We start from the raw sequence: 21289 nt of genomic DNA, 5'->3' as shown, positions 1-21289 counted from the left end.
AACAGTGATACACAAGTCACTGGAACACTGCCCAACAGCTGAACTATTCAGTTATGGCTCTTCCAGCAAACTCCGGGAAGGGCAGCTCCAAGCCAAACACTCAGACCAGTTCGAGACACAGCCTTCCAAATTACGAGACTCGATCTCAAGAGAACACCAAGCAAAAAGAATATCTCTGGGATCCAAGACTGTTGGGCAAGAAGACCTACGGCAATGCAACTGCAAAACGAGAGGCTGAATCAAGGGACGCCGAAGAACCCGGGCTTCAAGACCTGATGACACGAGGATGCGGGGAACAAAGTCCCACTCTGGGAAAATCCACGACCAGAGATGATGCTGATGCAGGTGGCGATGATGTTTCAGAAGATGACCATCAGGAAGCTTCCCAGATGAAAGACCTATCTACACTTCAAACTTGTCACACAAGAAGAAGATGCTGCTGACTAGGACTGTGCTGATGAGTAAAGGCCTTGCAGGGATGAGGGTCAAGATGTGGGACTTGCTCTGAGAGGACATCAAGGCCTGAGAAAACTTTAAGACAAAGACATACAACACAAACTACACACCACCACACACCAAGGCTGGAGCTGCCCTGCCCACACTGGCATCACATCAGAAATTAACCCACTTCCTTCACCTGACCAAAGGAGCCTGCTCCCAGACTGCCCTCTCCCCCACACTAACTTCAAAACCCCTTCCACAACTCCCACCAGCCTTGACCCCTCTACACCACTGGTCCCTCAACTTATCTTTCAGAGGACTGGCTCTCCAAAGTCGTGGTTAGCCAGGAAAATAGACAGGAGCAGCCCAGAATAATCCTCAACTTGCAAGGTTCCCCTTTGACACCTGCATTAAAAAAAAAAAGTCACACCACAACACCAAAACAAGCAAACAAAAAAAACTCCACACACATAATCACAAAACACCAAAACACCTACCAGAATATTCAGCAATAAGTCCAACATCAGCCAGCCCCATTCCCTTCCAAATGTCCCAGCTTCGCAGAAGAGCCCTGCAACGTCCCACTCGCCCACGCTTTCCAGAGTTGGATGCTGTAGGCATCGTCATTCAGGGAACCTAAAAGGCACAAAACTATTGTTGTGCTTGAGAGAAGACACTAGCTCCACAAGCCCTGCACTACCACCTCACCTCCAGTGCTCACTCAGTTCCTGGCACTTGCTAGCATCAGGCCAGGGAGGGACAGGCTCCCTTCAACCACCCAAAGGGCACCGCTTCTGGACAGCTCGCTCCCCTACAGTAACTTTAAAACCCGAGCCGGCGATTCCTAACCTTGACCCCTCCACGCATCCTCCCTTTCTCTTACCTTTCAAACGGCTGGGGCTCTGAAGCACTGGACAGAAAAGTAACCCACATTGGCTGACGGGAATCTTCCCAAAACCACAGAGTTCCTCCTCAGCATCTGCAACAACAAACGGCAGTGCCACCAGAAATAGGACGTCAGCTAAATACCAACCCCTTCCACAAGCTCCTCATAGCCCCCGACTCGCCCTGCTCACCTTCCCCTTCCACACGTTATGGCCACCATCGCTTCTGGCACCTGAAACACCAGGAGACACAAAATTCCCGTTCTGCTTGTCAGATCGAGCCTCCTCGTTACCATCCCGTCTCACCTCCAGCGCTCTTCCCCCTCCAAAGGTGGCACGCGCAGCTCCTGCAAAAACAAAGGGAAACCCTTAACCGAGTTGAAGCAAAATCTCTGAATGATCCAGCCTGCAACCATCTCACCTTCTCAGACCGCTCCTCAACGCGTGGTTTTGCGTGGCACCTGCAAAAGTCAAAGCAAAAGCACGTGCCGAGATACTGCCTAAAACAACAGGCAGCCCACACCAGCCTTTGCTCAGAAAACTTCCAGATCCCTTCTGCAACAACTCCCAACCTCAGCACTTGAGTTCAGTCCCTCAACTTATCTTCCTGAGGGATGGTGGTTTTGGATCTATGTCCAGCAAAACACCACGCTGTCTGACGGGCATGTTCGTCTTCATCACCTGCAATCAGAAAGAAAGGAAAATCAGAAACAGTGTCACCAATAAGGTGCACTTCAGCCATTAACAACCACTTACACTACACGCACCGCCTCAAAAGAGCCCCACCCAGTTCCACTCACCTCCTTGATCCAGAGTTGAATGCTGTGTCCACCACTGCTTTGGACACCTAGAAGACCAAGAGAAAGAGTTACTGTTCTGCTGATCAGCAGCCACCAGCTCCATGAACCCACTCTCTACCACCCCAGCTCACCTTCAGTGCTCATCCGGTTCCAAAGGTGGCACGCACAGCACCTGAAACATAAGGGAAACCTTTAACAGAGTTGATGTTAATACATGGCTGACCCAGCCCACAGACATCTCACCTTCTCCGACTGTTCCTCAAGACATGGCTTTGTCACTCCGGCACTGTGTGTGACACCTGCGAAAGTCAAAGCAAAAGGCACACGCCGAGATATTGTCCCCAACAACAAGCAGCCCACTGTGATGTCCATCTCCTGCTTCCTTCCTTCCTCGGCCTCTCACCCATCTGCCTGCCATCTCTTTGGGGTGCCAAAACAGGGTTAGGAGTGCACCTGAAATAAACCACAAACAACAAGGGATGTTCATGACCAGCCAATAATACAACACCTGAGAATAACTGCTCCTCCAGCCCACCAGCCTTTGCTCACCTTGCCACAGCCACCTCCGGTGTCCGTATCTCGCTTCGCTCGCCGCCTCCGCCTTCAAAATGACAACACACCATAATGCGGTCAAGCACCCAAAGGAGGCACCTTCCCACCAACTGCACACCCTGACCAACCTTTGGATGGCGGCCTCCTCTCCTCCTCCATCGGATTCTTGATGGTCATTGACATGTGGGATCTGAAAAACAGGATTATGCAAATCACTGGGAAGCTGCTCAGCACCGAGTCGGTCAGTTAACGGCGCTTCCCATGGCCCCTGAACCTACACAGCAGGCAGGGCAGCTCCAAGCCAAACACTCACAGGCACAGACTGACCAAAGACACAGCCATGTGAGTCACAAGACATGACCTCAAGATAAAACTCGCAGCAAGAAGAGGGACTCTGGAACTCAAGACTTTTGGGCAATAAGACCTACAGCGGTGCGTCTGCAAAGCGAGGGAACGAAGCGACAGATGCCCGAGGAGCCACCTTCAAGACCTGAGAATGCAAGGATGCGGGGAATGAGTCCCCCTCAGGGAAACTGGGTGGACAGAGATCAGATGGCAATGCAATTGAGAATGACGTTGCAGAAGACAACCATCAAGAAACTTCCAAGTCAAGAGACCGATCTGCAATTTAGACTCGTCGTGCGGAATAACACGCTGCTGATTAGCGCCGTGCTGATCAGGAAAGGCTTTCCCGGGAGGATGCCCAAGATGCAGGACTTGCTCTGCGAGGACACAGAGGACCATCAAGGCCTCAGGAAGCTCTAAGACAGCAAAGACTGACAACACAAAACACACAACCCCACACACCAAAGCTGGAGCTGCCCTGCCCACGCTGGAATCACACTGGAAAGTAACCTGTTCCTTCACCCACCCAAAGGGGGCTGCTCCCAGACAACCCTCTCCCCTACACTAACTTCAAAACACCACCTGCAATTCCCAGCCTCGACTCCTCTGCTCAGCCCCTCCCCACCCGCCCCTGGGCCCTCAACTTATCTTCAAGAGCGACAGCAGCACAAAGCCATGGTCGGTAACAAAAACCACATCGTTTGACTGGGATGTGCTTCCAGTCGCACGGTTCCTCTTCATCCCCTAGACGTAAAGAGGAAAAAACACAACCCACAGATCGCAAACAGCGCTGGCACAAGTCCCACCTAAGCCAACGCACGCTACTTCTGCTGCACTCACCTCCTCGAGGGAGCCCCATGGTATACCACGCACCTTCTCCTTCCAGAGTTGAACGCTATTGCCACCATTGATTGGGGCACCTGAAACACCAAGAAAAAGAGTTCCTGTTCTGCTGATCAGAAGTCACCAGCCCCATGAACCCCTCGCTACCAACTCAACTCAACTTCAACGCTCATCCGGTTCCAAAGGTGGCACGCACAGCGCCTGCAAAAACAAAAGGAAACGTTTAAGTGACTTGATGTAAAATACACGGCTGACCCAGCCCACCACCATCTCACCTTCTCCAACCGCTCCTAAATGTGTGTCTTTGTCCCTCCAAGGATGGTTGTGGCACCTGCAAAAGTCAAAGCAAAAGGAACATGCTGAGGTAGTGCCTCAGCCTCTCACCCATCTGCCTGCCATCCTCGTGGGGTGCCAAAAGTAGGTTTGGAGGACACCTGGAAAACACAAAAAACAGGGGATGCCAATGCCTTCAACGACAATAAAACACCCGAGAAATAACTGCTCCTCCAGCACACCAGCCTTTGCTCACCTTGCCAGAGCCACCTCCGGAACAGATATTCTGCTTCCTTGGCTGCTCTCACCTTCAAAAGGACAAACAAACCATAATGTGGCCAGGTAGCCAGGAGTGGGACCTTCACTCCAACACCGACTAAACTTTGGACGGCGCTCTTCTCTCCTCCCTCTCTTTCATGTACATCCTTGTCACACGGGATCTGAAAAACAGTGATACACAAGTCACTGGAACACTGCCCAACAGCTGAACTATTCAGTTATGGCTCTTCCAGCAAACTCCGGGAAGGGCAGCTCCAAGCCAAACACTCAGACCAGTTCGAGACACAGCCCTCCAAATTACGAGACTCGATCTCAAGAGAACACCAAGCAAAAAGAATATCTCTGGGATCCAAGACTGTTGGGCAAGAAGACCTACGGCAATGCAACTGCAAAACGAGAGGCTGAATCAAGGGACGCCGAAGAACCCGGGCTTCAAGACCTGATGACACGAGGATGCGGGGAACAAAGTCCCACTCTGGGAAAATCCACGACCAGAGATGATGCTGATGCAGGTGGCGATGATGTTTCAGAAGATGACCATCAGGAAGCTTCCCAGATGAAAGACCTATCTACACTTCAAACTTGTCACACAAGAAGAAGATGCTGCTGACTAGGACTGTGCTGATGAGTAAAGGCCTTGCAGGGATGAGGGTCAAGATGTGGGACTTGCTCTGAGAGGACATCAAGCCCTGAGAAAACTTTAAGACAAAGACATACAACACAAACTACACACCACCACACACCAAGGCTGGAGCTGCCCTGCCCACACTGGCATCACATCAGAAATTAACCCACTTCCTTCACCTGACCAAAGGAGCCTGCCCTCTCCCCTACACTAACTTCAAAACCCCTTCCACAACTCCCACCAGCCTTGACCCCTCTACACCACTGGTCCCTCAACTTATCTTTCAGAGGACTGGCTCTCCAAAGTCATGGTTAGCCAGGAAAATAGACAGGAGCAGCCCAGAATAATCCTCAACTTGCAAGGTTCCCCTTTGACACCTGCATTAAAAAATAAAAGTCACACCACAACACCAAAACAAGCAAACAAAAAAACTCCACACACATAACCACAACACCAAAACACCTACCAGAATATTCAGCAATAAGTCCAACATCAGCCAGCCCCATTCCCTTCCAAATGTCCCAGCTTCGCAGAAGAGCCCTGCAACGTCCCACTCGCCCACGCTTTCCAGAGTTGAACGCTGTAGGCATCGTCATTCAGGGAACCTAAAAGGCACAAAACTATTGTTGTGCTTGAGAGAAGACACCAGCTCCACAAGCCCTGCACTACCACCTCACCTCCAGTCCTCATACAGTTCCTGGCACTTGCTAGCATCAGGCCAGGGAGGGACAGGCTCCCTTCAACCACCCAAAGGGCACCGCTTCTGGACAGCTCGCTCCCCTACAGTAACTTTAAAACCCGAGCCGGCGATTCCTAACCTTGACCCCTCCACGCAGACCCTCCCCAACCATCCTCCCTTTCTCTTACCTTTCAAACGGCGGAGGCTCTGAAGCACTGGACAGAAAAGTAACCCACATTGGCTGACGGGAATCTTCCCAAAACCACAGAGTTCCTCCTCAGCATCTGCAACAACAAACGGCAGTGCCACCAGAAATAGGACGTCAGCTAAATACCAACCCCTTCCACAAGCTCCTCATAGCCCCCGACTCGCCCTGCTCACCTTCCCCTTCCACACGTTATGGCCACCATCGCTTCTGGCACCTGAAACACCAGGAGACACAAAATTCCCGTTCTGCTTGTCAGATCGAGCCTCCTCGTTACCATCCCGTCTCACCTCCAGCGCTCTTCCCCCTCCAAAGGTGGCACGCGCAGCTCCTGCAAAAACAAAGGGAAACCCTTAACCGAGTTGAAGCAAAATCTCGGGATGAGCCAGCCTGCAACCATCTCACCTCCCCCGACTGCTCCTCAACGCGTGGTTTTGCGTGGCACCTGCAAAAGTCAAAGCAAAAGCACGTGCCGAGATACTGCCTAAAAAAACAGGCAGCCCACACCAGCCTTTGCTCAGAAAACTTCCAGATCCCTTCTGCAACGACTCCCAACCTCAGCACTTGAGTTCAGTCCCTCAACTTATCTTCCTGAGGGATGGTGGTTTTGGATCTATGTCCAGCAAAACACCACGCTGTCTGACGGGCATGTTCGTCTTCATCACCTGCAATCAGAAAGAAAGGAAAATCAGAAACAGTGTCACCAATAAGGTGCACTTCAGCCATTAACAACCACTTACACTACACGCACCGCCTCAAAAGAGCCCCACCCAGTTCCACTCACCTCCTTGATCCAGAGTTGAATGCTGTGTCCACCACTGCTTTGGGCACCTAGAAGACCAAGAGAAAGAGTTACTGTTCTGCTGATCAGCAGCCACCAGCTCCATGAACCCACTCTCTACCACCCCAGCTCACCTTCAGTGCTCATCCGGTTCCAAAGGTGGCACGCACAGCACCTGAAACATAAGGGAAACCTTTAACAGAGTTGATGTTAATACATGGCTGACCCAGCCCACAGACATCTCACCTTCTCCGACTGTTCCTCAAGACATGGCTTTGTCACTCCGGCACTGTGTGTGACACCTGCGAAAGTCAAAGCAAAAGGCACACGCCGAGATATTGTCCCCAACAACAAGCAGCCCACTGTGATGTCCATCTCCTGCTTCCTTCCTTCCTCGGCCTCTCACCCATCTGCCTGCCATCTCTTTGGGGTGCCAAAACAGGGTTAGGAGTGCACCTGAAATAAACCACAAACAACAAGGGATGTTCATGACCAGCCAATAATACAACACCTGAGAATAACTGCTCCTCCAGCCCACCAGCCTTTGCTCACCTTGCCACAGCCACCTCCGGTGTCCGTATCTCGCTTCGCTCGCCGCCTCCGCCTTCAAAATGACAACACACCATAATGCGGTGGAACAGCCAAAGGAGGCACCTTCCCACCAACTGCACACCCTGACCAACCTTTGGATGGCGGCCTCCTCTCCTCCTCCATCTGTTTCTTGATGGTCATTGACACGTGGGACCTGAAAAACGGGATTATGCAAACTGGGAAGCTGCTCAGCACTGAGTCGGTCAGTTAATGGCACTTCCCATGGCCCCTGATCCTACACAGCAGGCAGGGCAGCTCCAAGCCAAACACTCACAGGCACAGACTGACCAAAGACACAGCCATGTGAGTCACAAGACTTGAGCTCAAGATAAAACTTGCAGCAAGAAGAGGGACACTGGAATCCAAGACTTTTGGGCAATAAGACCTACAGCGATGCGTCTGCAAAGCGAGGGAACGAAGCGACGGATGCCCGAGGAGCCACCTTCAAGACCTGAGAATGCAAGGATGCGGGGAATGAGTCCCCCTCAGGGAAACTGGGTGGACAGAGATCAGATGACAACGCAATTGAGAATGACATTGCGGAAGACAACCATCAAGAAACTTCCAAGTACAGAGACCGATCTGCAATTTTGACAGATGATGCTGCTGATCAGCACCATGATGATCGGGAAAGGCTGTGCAGGGATGATGCCCAAGATGCGAGACTTGCTCTGTGAGAACACACAGAAGACCATCAAGACCGGAGAAAGCTCTAAGACAAAGACAGACAACACAAAATACACAACCCCACACACCAAGGCTGGAGCTGCCCTGCCCTGGAAACTAACACGCTCTATTCACCCACTCAAAGGGGGCTGATTGTAGACAGCCCTCTCCCAGATGCCATCTTCAAAATCCCTGCTGCAACTCCAAGCCTCAGTCCCTCTGCAACCAAGTTCCTGTACTTAGCTTTCAGAGGCCTGTGGGTCTAAATTTATGTCCAGCAACAAAACCACGTTGTCTGACTAGCACGTTCCTGCAGTTTTAAGGTTCCTCTTCAACAACTGCATTAAAAAAAAAAAAAAAAAAAAAAAATCACAAATAGAAAAAAAAAATTTGCACGCAACCATATTCTTGCTATAAAGAGCTCTAACTTTCAGTGGTTCTAAAGTTCTTACCTTAAAGAGTCTTCTCAAACAGCCCAGACAGCTCAACAGCTGCAGTCAGCTCCAGGAGTAGGAGAACTCTGACCTCAAAGAAGCCCAAGAGCTAACTGAAGACCCTAGCCAAAGGCTGTGGCTTATATACCACAAGCACCGCCCACAGCTATTCCCACAATCCCCTGGGAAAGGGGAGGTGGTGATTACCACAAGGTATAAAAGCAGCCAGAGGAGAAGCAGTCAGTTTTCTCCTCTTTCTTCAGTTTACGGGACAAGCAGAGAAACTCCAGGATGCTGGCTGAGGAATTTGGGGTTTTTTTCTCTCTCGTTACTTCAGCGACACGGCCAGGTAAAAATTTAACCCACAGGGAACCTTAACAGAGTAAAGGTCATTGGAGGCTTGTATTAGACAGAAGAGAGGAAAGAACAAGTGGGGTGGGTCACAGATATGGACTCACAAAGTCTCCTGAAAGACTCAGAAGGGTGAGAGCTATGCAACAAAGCTAAAAGTGGAAGGCAGCGTTCTGTTAGAGGGGTCATTTTTGGATAGAAGACACTGAAGAAAGCTGAGGGGCACAAGCAGCAGTCTGGAGGGGATTTTAATAGAGTACAGGCGTCCCTGGGATGTTGGGAACCGAATGACAGACGGCGTCAGAAGAGCTTCTCGTAGAGCGAAAAAGGCGTAAAATGCGCAATGGAGCCGGAAGGTGGCTGTGGGACGCCGACCAGGGGGGGGCGTGAGGTTGGCCTCCGGAGGTATGGTGGTGAGAGAAGGGTGCTGTGAGAGAGGTAAAAGGCGGCTCTGAGACACGAGGAAAAACTCTATGTGTTCAGTTGATGTACAGATGTCCTGAAGAAGAATTCTGTCTCAGTAAGAGAGCTAAAAAGAGCACCACAGAGATCGAAGGGTGTGGGGCGGCGTGGGGATGGTCTTGTAAGGAGCGGTGCCCTGAATGAGAGGGCTCTGATGGGCAATAATGTTGAAGAAGAGTCCGGGAAGACCCTCTGGCAGAGCCTTGAGGGGGAGACCGGACCCCCGTCCCTTTCTGAACGCTTCCTCGGAGAGGACCCTGGGTGTGGCTGGATGTGGTCTTTGCCCCTGGCAGTAAAGCGGAGTTTATGCTCTCCCTCTGCCCCAGAGTTGGTGTATTTTATCTCTGCCTTTTAATACCTCGCTACCTGTCGGCATGATGCGCACCCGTCCCGTTGTATAAAGGGTTTCTTTAAAATGCATCTTACCCCAGGGTGATTGGTCTCTTGGCTCTTCTGCATGTGCCTTTGATTTCACTGGTTGTTTCATCTGAACCTGAAGTTCTGACGGTTTGCTGCCATCCCCAACTAAATTGATCCATTTGCTTCCTGGTCTCCATATGGAACTCTAGTTCCTGAAATTCAGCTTTCATTTTGCCGTCTCCGTGTCCTGTGGACTTATCTGGCTCTCGAGGGGGGAGGGGCTTGCTGCGCTGCTTTTCTATTAGTCTGTCCTTGGTGTTTCACGTGGCATCGGTTTCACTAGATTTCAAGGACAGTTGAGACTGTCCTGAGGTCTATATAGATCTGCTACTTAATATGATACTTTGCCAGATGGGCGGGGTCAGCGCAAAAGACACAGGCACCCAAATAAAGAAGTTAGTTTATATTTACTGATGTATTAAATTATAAGAGAACAAGTGCAGAAACAAACAACAAAACTGAAGTGCGATAGCAAAGTCAAAGCAAAACACAGCAACTCATCTAATTGTTACTATACAGGCGCAGCGATAAAGAGTAAGAAAGACGTGTCGCCGATTGCCGTAATGGTTCGACTTTGCCTGGATCTGCGGTTGCTGGGGAGCCCTGGTTGTTACGAGGACACGGAGAACCCTTCCCAGCAGTTGGGAAATCCTACACGGTGTGTCCTCTTGTAGGTGAGGACGGCAGAAAGGGTCCAGTTTTTCGAGTATCCCGTTGCTGCTAGTCCAAAGGACTTGAGCTTTTCTTAACATGAAAACATCTGGTCTTATGCCCCCTAACGACCGAAACCAGGGCCTGGCTGGGGCTCAAGTCGCAGATTGTAGGGCTGCCTAAACTATCTCCCCTAGACATGCTACTGGTGGTTACCTAAAATATTTGCCTGGACAATTCAGCATATTGGCTGCTTTTGCACTCTCTCATGGTTAAATAATTATAAAGTGTTTGCTAACCCACCTTTGAGAGTACTAATAATATATCTGTCTTCAACATTGTGAAATATGCAAACGTAGGAATTCGTTAGAATGAAATATAACTGTTCTTCGTGTAACTACAAAGCTTAAGGGAACAAGAAACAAGACATCCACAGTTTCTGTACCCTGAAAACACTACAATGTACATCCTGTTGTGCTAATCTAAACTGATTTTGCTGCTCACCACAAAGCATTGAATTTAAGGTGGTTTTACTGCTGACTGCAGATTGTTGCACAGGAAAGAGCGAAGGAGCGCATGTGCGGAATCGAAGGGCAAAGAGAGGGGAAACTGAGGCAGACACTGACTTCATCCAACGACCACCAGATGGGGGTCAAAAAGACCCTCAGAGATAAAGTGGGCACATGCCTTTGAAGGCCGCCTCTTCCAAGAACAATAAACATAATCCAGCCTGTTCTAGAACAGTCATGACTATGTATTAGAATAGTTATGAATATTAAGGTATGGAATGCAAGACAAAAGATTAAACTTTAAGGCATGTGTGCGAGGGGAGCGGAGACTCCCCACGCACCCAGCGCTGTTTTGCTTATTGCAATTTTATTAATTAAATTAAACTATTAACAGAATATTGAGTCCCAGTCATTTATAACACTAATAACTCTCAAAGTGGAGTTGTTTTCTGCTTCTGGTAATTTTCTCCCCTGGGCTCCAAGTTCTGTGTAACCCGTTTACAGATTTGTTTGAGATCTCGTCTTATTTCTGAGGATCATAAATCCAAAACCTTTTGTTAAGCCTCTTCTGTTAATTCCAAATCACCCTGCTGTTCACTTCTGCAAACTCACCCTTTTCCCTTGTTACCTCACATAACAGGGTTAAGATTGGTCCTACGTGTCAGATGCGCTGTCTCCAAAAACGAAACAATCCGATGACTGCTAAGAATTGAACACCCCAATACACACTGCCACGCACTGAATATAAGAAGATACAAAACCATTGACGGGCAGTCGGGCATCTTTTTAGCGAAAAACTACAAACGAGTCTCCGGAAGTCGGCCATCTTGTTACCGGAAGTCGGCCATCTTTTTACCGAAAAACTACAAATGAGTCACCGGAAGTCGGCCATCTTATTACCAAAAGTCGGACATCTTTTTACCGGAAAACTACAAACGAGTCTCCGGAAGTCGGCCATTTTGGTACCGGAAGTCGGCCATCTTTTCAGCGGAAAACTACAAATGAGTCTCCGGAAGTCGGCCATCTTGTTACCGGAAGTCGGCCATCTTTTTACCGAAAAACTACAAATGAGTCACCGGAAGTCGGCCATCTTGTTACCAGAAGTCGGCCATCTTTTTACCGGAAAACTACAAATGAGTCTCCGGAAGTCGGCCATTTTGCTACCGGAAGTCGGCCATCTTTTTACCGGAAAACTACAAATGAGTCTCCGGAAAACGGCCATTTTGTTTCCGGAAGTCGACCGTCTTTTCAGCGAAAAACTACAAATGAGTCACCGGAAGTCGTTCATCTTCTTACCAGAAGTCGGCCGTCTTTTTTACCGGAAAACTACAAATGAGTCACCGGAAGTTGGCCATTTTGCTACCGGAAGTCGGCCATCTTTTTACCGAAAAACTACAAATGAGTCACCGGAAGTCGGCCATGTCGTTACCGGAAGTCGGCCCTCTTTTTAACGAAAAACTACGAGTGAGTCTCCGGCCATCGGACAAACTGAAAGTTAAAAATTTAAGAACCCCCAATGTCCCCTGAGCGTAGAAAGACACCATGTGGGAGATCCTCTGATCTTCGCCAAAACCTGACAATTTTCTCTCTTACTTCATAGATTCATTTAATCACTCGTGTTGGAAGGGACCCTCAAAGACCATCTGGTCCTTCCCTCTACCTAATACTATGGATTTGATGTTCTAACACTTTCTACAACGGGGGGAATCTACCGCTTCTCCTGGGAGACCATTCCAATCTTTTACTGTCCAGATGGTGAAAAATGAACTTCTTATGTCCAATCAGAATTTCCCCATTACCTCTTATCCATTAAGCCCCACCTTACCTTGTTGCTTGAGCACCAAAAGAGAGAACTGTTGCAAGACGAACCTCTCTTAGGGCACGGCCCTCCAAGGTCCAAACAGGTGTCCCAGCAGAAACTCATGAAGAGTGCTCTGAGTCTATTGCCCTCAGGGTTGCCTAGCCTGGCTCAGAGCTACTGCTCCGGGATCAGCTAACCTCTCTGCTGGCTTGCTCAGGAATGAGCTGAGATTGTGCTCCAGGCTTCACCTTTTATTGGCCCCCTAATCCTGCTCATCTGCAGTTGGGGCCCGCCCTAATCAGGCACAGGTAGGCTTAACACAAGCTCATGCCCACTACCTGGCAATTAGTGGCACCTGGTTGCCTCATTTCACTACAGAGAACATGGCTGCTTCTGGTTACAGGAGGACAAAAAAAGAACATAGAGTGCAGCTGAGTAATGGGGAACATCTAAAGGCCCAAAATAGAGAGTGTGTTTGGCTGCTTCACATGCTGTTTCCAGTTGCTGGAGGACTGGTGTCTGTCAGCAAGCCAGCAAGCATTTAAATACCCATTTACACATCCAATATCTGCTTTGACCTATACATCAGCTTTGATACACTCACACAGACTCCCTGGAGCAAAATATCCCCTGTCCCTCCTGGTCCCACACTCCCCCCTCACCTCTACCAGACAGCCTGACAGCCCTCACAAGCCCTTTACCCCTCCCCACTGTAACTCCAGTGCTTAAAGCACATCTATGAAGACTATTAGGCAGGATTTGTCATTACATTCGTAACATCAAAGCAACGCTCTTGCTGGGGGCAGGAAAAGCTTCCATCCTTCCTTATTCCACTGCTGGGGTAGAGAACCCTGTATGGCTGCCTCTACTTGTATCACGAGAGACACCTACACACACACTGCAACAGTAGCGGCCTCGCATCCTGCTTAGACAGCAAAGCTGAAAGTAAAAAAATGATGCTTGAAAGTAAAAAAATAAATTCACCATCTGCTCGTGAGGTGTCCACATGTTTATACATATCCTATTTAAATACTTCTACAGGCAAGTATTTCACTTCCTTTCTGCATTCATGTAACTTGTACAACTGTTCACTGATACCATTACATTTTCTATCTCAAACACAGGGATAATTTGACCAGGAATTTTTGTTGTGTTACACAACCGGGATAGCTGCCCAAAAGGAGATGCTACCAAACCCCCAGGGAAATATCCCATTTAGAGAGAGACAGAAACATAGTACTTCAGAGCACTCCATCAAAACACCAGCAAAAGATACCTGCAGCATCCATTGTCTATTTGTTCAAAGATTTAGAATAGATAATTAACTAAACTGGGTAATATATGAGATCTAAAGCATTATGGGGTCTCTTAGCGTCTAAACAATGCAGTTTGTACTTTATACCACTGTTTTTGTTACATTTATGATACTAAAAAATCTGTGATAACTCTTTGGCCTTAATTTTTGAAGGATGATGGAGAGAAGGGAGCGTAAAACTGTAGGAGTCAAACAAATCCCCACTGCTGCAGTATATAAACTTAACAAAAAGGCCTCTCTGCTTTGTTAATACATCTGGATGTACCAAAACGTGCAGAGGAATGCATTTTCATCATCTCAACTGCTGCAATTGTGACCCACAAAGCCAGAAACACCATCAACCTGAGTAAGATGTACTGTGCTTCCATCTTGAGAATGACTTTCTCTTTTTTTTTTGAAGGAGGAAGGAGTCTTGTTGCTGGTGACTTCCACAGACTCTTTTGGGATCTGCTCTGATGGAGAGTTTCCAAAATGCAACATCTTTGAATGAGAGGCATTTCTGGTTTGGACTCTCTCTTCCCATCTTCTATCAATATTCATGCTGAAGGGCAGTTGTTCCTGGTCTCCCAGCTTAGCTTGCAGCAGGCCAGGGATCAGATTCCTTCCTCAAGAAAAGGCACATCAGGTAACTGGTATATTTCTGCAATCACCAGGCTCGTCTTCATCTTCCACAAAGCAGAGTGCCACCAGGAAGCATCCGGAAGAATCCTACAGGTTGACAAACCTCTTCTGCAACAACCTCCTTCACCATCCCTTGAAGTACTCGTCATCCCTAAAGACACCCCCCAAGTCATATAGAAATAGCACTTAAGGATGCGGCTTAAGTTCTTGTCAGTGTTGGGTTAACGGTTGGACTCTATGATCTTGAAGGTCTTTTCTAATAGAGGTAATTCTGTGATTATCAACATGGGCTTCCCCTCACCTCCTCTGTACCCATTCGATGCCAGATACTGCATCTGTCATTGCTTGTGGAACCCAAGCTACACCAAGAGACAAAATGACAGTTATACTTGAAGGAAGTCACCAGCTCCATGTTCATCCTCACTACTACACCAGCTCACCTCAAATGCTCATCCCATCCCAAAAGTGGCCTACAAAGTTCATGTAAAAAAGTAACTGCTTCACTGAGTAGCCAAGTTATTCTCTGCTCTTTGACACTGACCTTACCTCGGACTACTTGCTATAGTCAGCAGCTTTGTCCCAGTGAGCCTGCTTACAATATTTGCAAAAAACAAAAAGAACGTACCAAGCAGCTTGTTGTTCTGAGCCCCATTTAAAGTCTTAAAGATACCAAGATGCTGCCTCAAACAGCACCCTGCCTGCAACAATTCCCATCTCTTACTCCTTTACCTTGGCAATTTGCATATGCAGCATCTGCAATTTTCCTATTGTCACATGGTGACTACAATAGAACCTATAAGCATCAACCGATGCTTCTAACTTCAACAACACACCCAAAAAATAACTGCTCTTTGGTCCCACTAGTCATCACACACCTCACCCCCGTCACCTTCAGTGACTATCCCACTTTGCTTACTGCTTCTACCTTCAAAATGAGTTAAACACACACTGTAATCAGGTAGCTACCCGAAGCACAATCCCTCCAGCACTACACACTGACTGACCTGACTGCGCTCTGCTCCCTCGTTTCTTCTTACGAGCGCATATTCGTCCTTTGCATCTGAAAGAAAGTGTTACACAAGTCACTGGAATGCTGAGCAATGGACAGACAATTCCAGACATCTCAATCCTAGTTAGGAAACCCATCTAGAGTACTACTACCCTCATGCCATTAACAAACACAGCCCCAAAACTTTAAACCCATACACGTACAACCGTTAACTACTGAGAGGGTCAGTCTCCTGCACTGCACAGGAAAAACCCTCTCATGAGGGTCCCATCACCTTCAAACACCATCAAAGCAACTGCCCACCCAGCCTGACTATGGCTGCTCTACCTAAGATCACTGTAAAATTGTGGCCTAAAAACGCAAGGCACACAAACATCACCAGAGACCCTTATGGCTCTTCAATATCCCCACTCTACACTCTGGGCAGAGCAGCTCCAGGCCAAACACACAAACACAGACCAACCCAAGACACACCACTGCAAACTACAAGATGAAACATTAATAGAAAACTCCCAAAAAGAATTACTCTGGGCTCCAAGAAGTTGGCCAAGAAGATCTACAGGGATGCAAGGGTGAGGCAAGGAGGCCCCATGGTGACATCAAGTGTCATAGAACACTTCCTGTTACAATAATTACTCTTCAAAATAACATATCAGATGTACAAGAAGACTAGCATCAAGACCTAAGGGCGCAGAGACAAGGTTGCAGATATAGAAAATTCATGACCAGGGATGCTCATTCATTCATAAAGAATGATTACAAAAGATGAATATCAAGAAATCTGCAAGATGCAAGAAAAGAAGGAGCCAGATGGCAGTATGATGATGATGACTAAATGTGTTCCACACCATGGGGATGATGTTCAATATTACTTGTCCTGTGAGGGATTCTGGAATTCAAGACCTGTGGGCAATAAGACCTACAGCGATGCGTCTGCAAAGAGAGGGAATGAAGCGACGGATGCCCGAGAAGCCGCCTTCAAGACCTGAGGACGCAAGGATGCGGGGAATGAGTCCCGCTCAGGGAAACTGGATGGACAGAGATCAGATGACAATGCAATTGAGAATGACATTACAGAAGACAACCATCAAGAAACTTCCAAGTCAAGAGACCGATCTGCAATTTAGACTCGTCGTGCGGAATAACACGCTGCTGATTAGCACCGTGCTGAGCAGGAAAGGCTTTCCAGGGATGATGCCCAAGATGCAGGACTTGCTCTGTGAGGACACAGAGGACCATCAAGGCCTGAGGAAGCTCTAAGACAACAAAGACTGACAACACAAAACACACAACCCCACAGACCGAGGCTGGAGCTGCCCTGCCCATGCTGGAATCATACTGAAAAGTAACCTGTTCCCTTCACCCACCCAAAGGGGGCTGCTCCCAGACAACCCTCTCCCCTACACTAACTTCAAAACACCACCTGCAATTCCCAACCTCGACTCCTCTGCTCAGCCCCTCCCCACCCACCCCTGGGCTCTCAACTTATCTTCAAGAGCGATAGCAGCACAAAGCCATGGTCAGTAACGAAAACCACATTGTTTGACTGGGATGTGCTTCCAGTTGCACGGTTCCTCTTCATCCCCTATATGTAGAAAAGGAAAAAAACACAACCCACAGATCACAAACAGCGCTGGCACAAGTCCCACTTAAGCCAACACACGCTACTTCCGCTGCACTCACCTCCTCGAGGGAGCCCCACGGTATACCACACACCTTCTTGTTCCAGAGTTGAACGCTATCGCCACCATTGATTGGGGCACCTGAAACACCAAGAAAAAGAGTTCCTGTTCTGCTGATCAGAAGTCACCAGCCCCATGAACCCTTCGCTACCAACTCAACTCAACTTCAGTGCTCATCCGGTTCCAAAGGTGGCACGCACAGCGCCTGCAAAAACAAAAGGAAACGCTTAAGTGACTTGATGTAAAATACATGGCTGACCCAGCCCACCACCATCTCACCTTCTCCAACCGCTCCTAAATGTGTGTCTTTGTCCCTCCAAGGATGGTTGTGGCACCTGCAAAAGTCAAAGCAAAAGGCACATGCTGAGGTAGTGCCTCTAACAACAGCCAGCCCTCTGTGATGTCCACCTCCTGCCCCTTTACCTCAGCCTCTCACCCATCTGCCTGCCATCCTTGCGGGGTGCCAAAAGTAGGTTTGGAGGACACCTGGAAAACACAAAAGGTGATGCCAATGCCTTCAATGACAATAAAACACCTGAGAAATAACTGCTCCTCCAGCACACCAGCCTTTGCTCACCTTGCCAGAGCCACCTCCGGAACAGATGTTCTGCTTCCTTGGCTGCTCTCACCTTCAAAAGGACAAACAGACCATAATGGAGCCAGGTAGCCAGGAGAGGGACCTTCACTCCAACACCAAGCTCTGACTTACCTTTGGATGGTGCTCTTCTCTCCTCCCGCTCTTTCATGTACATTCTTGTCACATGGGATCTGAAAAATGGTGATACACAAGTCACTGGAACACTGCTCAACAGTGCTGGACTAGTCCTTTAGGTCTCTTCCAAAAAACCCTGACCCTACAACACTGGGAAGAGCAGCTCCAAGTCAAATACTCAGACCAACTCCAGACACAGCCCTGCAAATCATGAGACTTGATCTCAAGAGAACACTGAGTAAGAAGAATATCTCTGGGATCCAAGACTGTTGGGCAAGAAGACCTACAGCAATGCAGTTGTGAAGCGAGGGGCTGAAGCAACAGATGCCCACCAACCCAGGCTTCAAGACCTAAGGATGCAGAGAACAAGGGCTACCCTGCAAAAATCCATGACCAGAGATGCTGATTAATATGGAAAAGTGTTTCAGAATACCACCATCAAGAAACTTCCCAGATGCAAGAATAATCCATGTGTTTAACTTGTCATGAAAGAAAAAGATGCTGCTGACGAGTAGTGTGCTGATGAGAGAAGACCTTCCAGGGATGATGCCCAAGATGAGGGACTTGCTCTGTGAGGACAAAGAGGACATCAAGGGACGAGGAAGTTATAAAACACTCAAGACAGATAACACGAAGTACACACCACCACACACAAAAGCTGGAGCTGCCCTGCCCACACCAAACCAATGCTGTAAACTCATCTGCCCCCTTCACCTGACCAAAGCAAGCTCCTCCCAGACAACCCTCTCGTCGATTCTAACTTCAAAACCACTCCCTGCCACTCCCAGCTTTGTCCCTTCTGCCCATCCCCAGTCCCTCCACTTATCTTTGGTGGTAGGAGTCCAAAACCATGGTCATCAAGGAAACACAAAACCATCCACAGGGATGTTCCTGCAGCTGCAAGTTCCCTGTTCATCATCTGTTGAAAACAAACAAACAAACAAACAAACCACATCACCACACATAATAATTGTCACCAGAAATTCCAACGTGAGCCAGCACCATCCTCTTAGAGAAGAGCCAGCTTCTCAAGAGTCCTGTGAGGTCTCACCCACCTGCTCATCACAGAATTAGGCACTGCAGGACTCATCAATGAAGGGCACCTAAAATACACAAAACCACTGTTTGGCTTGAAAGAAGTCACTACCTACATGAACCTCCTAAATTACCACCCCAGCTTACCTCCAACACTCAGCTCCAAAGGTGACAAAAACAAAACACACACAAAAAAGAAACAAGAAACAAAAAAACCCAATCTCACACCAAAAAAACACCGGCAAAACAAAGAGAAACACTTAACTGAATTGACATTAAACACCTGTCTGACCTGGCCCACAACCATCTCACCTTCTCCAACTGCTCCTCTACACGTGGTTTTGTACCTCCAAGGCAGTGTGTGGCACCCGCAAAAGTCAAAGCAAAAGCCACACGCTGAGATATAGCCCCAATCAACAGGCAGCCCACACAAGGCTTTGCTCAGGAAACTTCAGCACCCCCTCTGCAACAACTCCCAACCTCAGCAATTCAGTTCAGTCCCTCAACTTATCTTCCTGAGCGATGGTGGTTTTGGATCTATGTCAAGCAAAACACCACGCTGTCTGACGGGCATGTTCCTCTTCATCTCCTACAATAAAAAAAAAGGAAAATCAGAAACTGTCACCAATAAGGTGCACTTCAGCCATCAACAACCACTAATACTACACACCCACCACCTCAAAAGAGCCCTGTTGGGAAACTGTCTGGAAGAAAACAGACGACATGTGAGCAATCCTGACTATTTAGCTTTAGTTAGAGTAAACTAAGGGCCTTGAGACCCAGTTGCAAGGTTACTGAAAGATGAGCTATGGGAAAAAGATAAGGGAGCTGGCAGTAGAAAAGAATAACAACAGGATAATGAGGTAGCCAGCAGAAGTTCTGTGAGAACAGAATTTGTGTCCAAGATACAGCCACCTGCAAGATATCGTTATATAAACGAAGGCTCTATATAAAGCGAGTGTCCACTGTTAATAAATGACTTTGCTTTAACCGTACTGGTGACTGCGTGTCGTCCCTTAAGCCTCCGCGGATTTTTTCCCACAGAGCCCCACCCAGTTCCACTCACCTCCTCAAACCAGAGTTGAATGCTGTGGCCACCACCTGCTTTGGACACCTAAAAGACCAAGAAAAAGAATTACTGTTCTGCTGATCAGTATTCACCACCTCCATGAACCCATTCTCTAGCACCCCAGCTCACATTCAATGCTCATCTGGTTCCAAAGGTGGCACGCACAGCACCTGAAAGATAAGGGAAACATTTAACAGAGTTTATGTTAACACATGGCTGACCAACCCACAGACATCTCACCTTCTCCAACTGCTCCTCAAAGACATGGCTTTGTCACATGGCTCAGCATCTCCCGATTTCCTGCCGTGTGGGTGTGGTGTTGCTACTTGAAATTTAAATTGGGGCGTCCCCATGCTGCAAAAGTAGGTTTTCTGTAATTACTTGACTGGTCGCCTGTCATCCCATGTGACCATCTAGTAACCGTAGCTTAACTACGCATTATTTGAACCTGCTTCCTTTTATTACCCTTGTTCTTGAGTTGAAAGTGAATAGTCTGTGTCAACTCTGTGTCCCACTTCAGCTGTGCAGACAACAGCGTGCACTGATTCTTTGTTTTCTACCAAAAGAGGTACTGATAAATTAAAAGCAGTCTCCTGAGTATTACTCAAAGAACCGTGTGCAATAACTGACAGCAAATCTGACCTCAGAGAACAGACGTGGCTTTTAGAACTGTCGCTGTGTGTGACACCTGCAAAACTCAAAGCAAGTTGAGATATTGCCCCCAGCAACAACCAGGCCACTGTGATGTCCATCTCCTGCTCCTTTACCTCGGCCTCCCACCCATCTGCCTGCCATCTCTTTGGGGTGCCAAAACAAGGTTAGGAGTGCACCTGAAAAAAACCACAAACAACAAGGGATGTTCAAGACCAACCAATAATACAACACCTGAGAAGTCACCACTCCTCCGGCCCATCAGCCTTTGCTCACCTTTCCACAGCCACCTCTGGTGTCCATGTCCCACTTCGCTCACCGCTTCCACCTTCAAAATGACAACAAACTATAATGTGGTCAGGTAGCCAAGGGAGGCAGCTTCCCACCAACTGCACACCCTGACCAACCTTTGGATAGCGGCCTCCTCTCCTCCTCCATCTGTTTCTTGATGGTCATTGACAGGTGGGACCTGAAAAACAGGATTATGCAAATCACTGGGAAGCTGCTCAACACCGAGTCGGTCAGGTTGTGGCGCTTCCCATGGCCCCTGATCCTACACAGCGGGCAGGGCAGCTCCAAACCAAACACTCACAGGCACAGACT

General features: G+C 48.3%; 3 long non-coding RNA genes across 4 annotated transcripts; all 3 read right to left on the bottom strand.

Annotated features, from left to right (window-relative positions):
- Positions 1 to 1508: 1508 nt before the first annotated feature.
- Positions 1509 to 1789, bottom strand: LOC139801764 (uncharacterized). The gene is made up of 3 exons (XR_011728299.1): positions 1747 to 1789; positions 1632 to 1672; positions 1509 to 1558 (listed from the first exon to the last, which is right to left on the bottom strand). It is a non-coding gene; the product is annotated as an uncharacterized lncRNA (long non-coding RNA).
- Positions 1790 to 1899: 110 nt separating this feature from the next.
- Positions 1900 to 20294, bottom strand: LOC139801762 (uncharacterized). 2 transcript variants are annotated; one of them, XR_011728298.1, is made up of 4 exons: positions 20276 to 20294; positions 20165 to 20205; positions 2126 to 2172; positions 1900 to 2006 (listed from the first exon to the last, which is right to left on the bottom strand). It is a non-coding gene; the product is annotated as an uncharacterized lncRNA (long non-coding RNA). The 2 variants fall into 2 exon arrangements; XR_011728297.1 differs by lacking the exon at positions 20276 to 20294 and having other exon boundaries at positions 20165 to 20243.
- Positions 3865 to 7454, bottom strand: LOC139801761 (uncharacterized). The gene is made up of 4 exons (XR_011728296.1): positions 7391 to 7454; positions 4395 to 4446; positions 4250 to 4299; positions 3865 to 4196 (listed from the first exon to the last, which is right to left on the bottom strand). It is a non-coding gene; the product is annotated as an uncharacterized lncRNA (long non-coding RNA).
- Positions 20295 to 21289: the final 995 nt, after the last annotated feature.

The sequence above is a fragment of the Heliangelus exortis genome, chromosome 12, assembly GCF_036169615.1.
Source record: "Heliangelus exortis chromosome 12, bHelExo1.hap1, whole genome shotgun sequence".
NCBI lineage: Eukaryota > Metazoa > Chordata > Aves > Apodiformes > Trochilidae > Heliangelus > Heliangelus exortis.
This window is presented reverse-complemented; position numbering and strand designations above follow the sequence as displayed.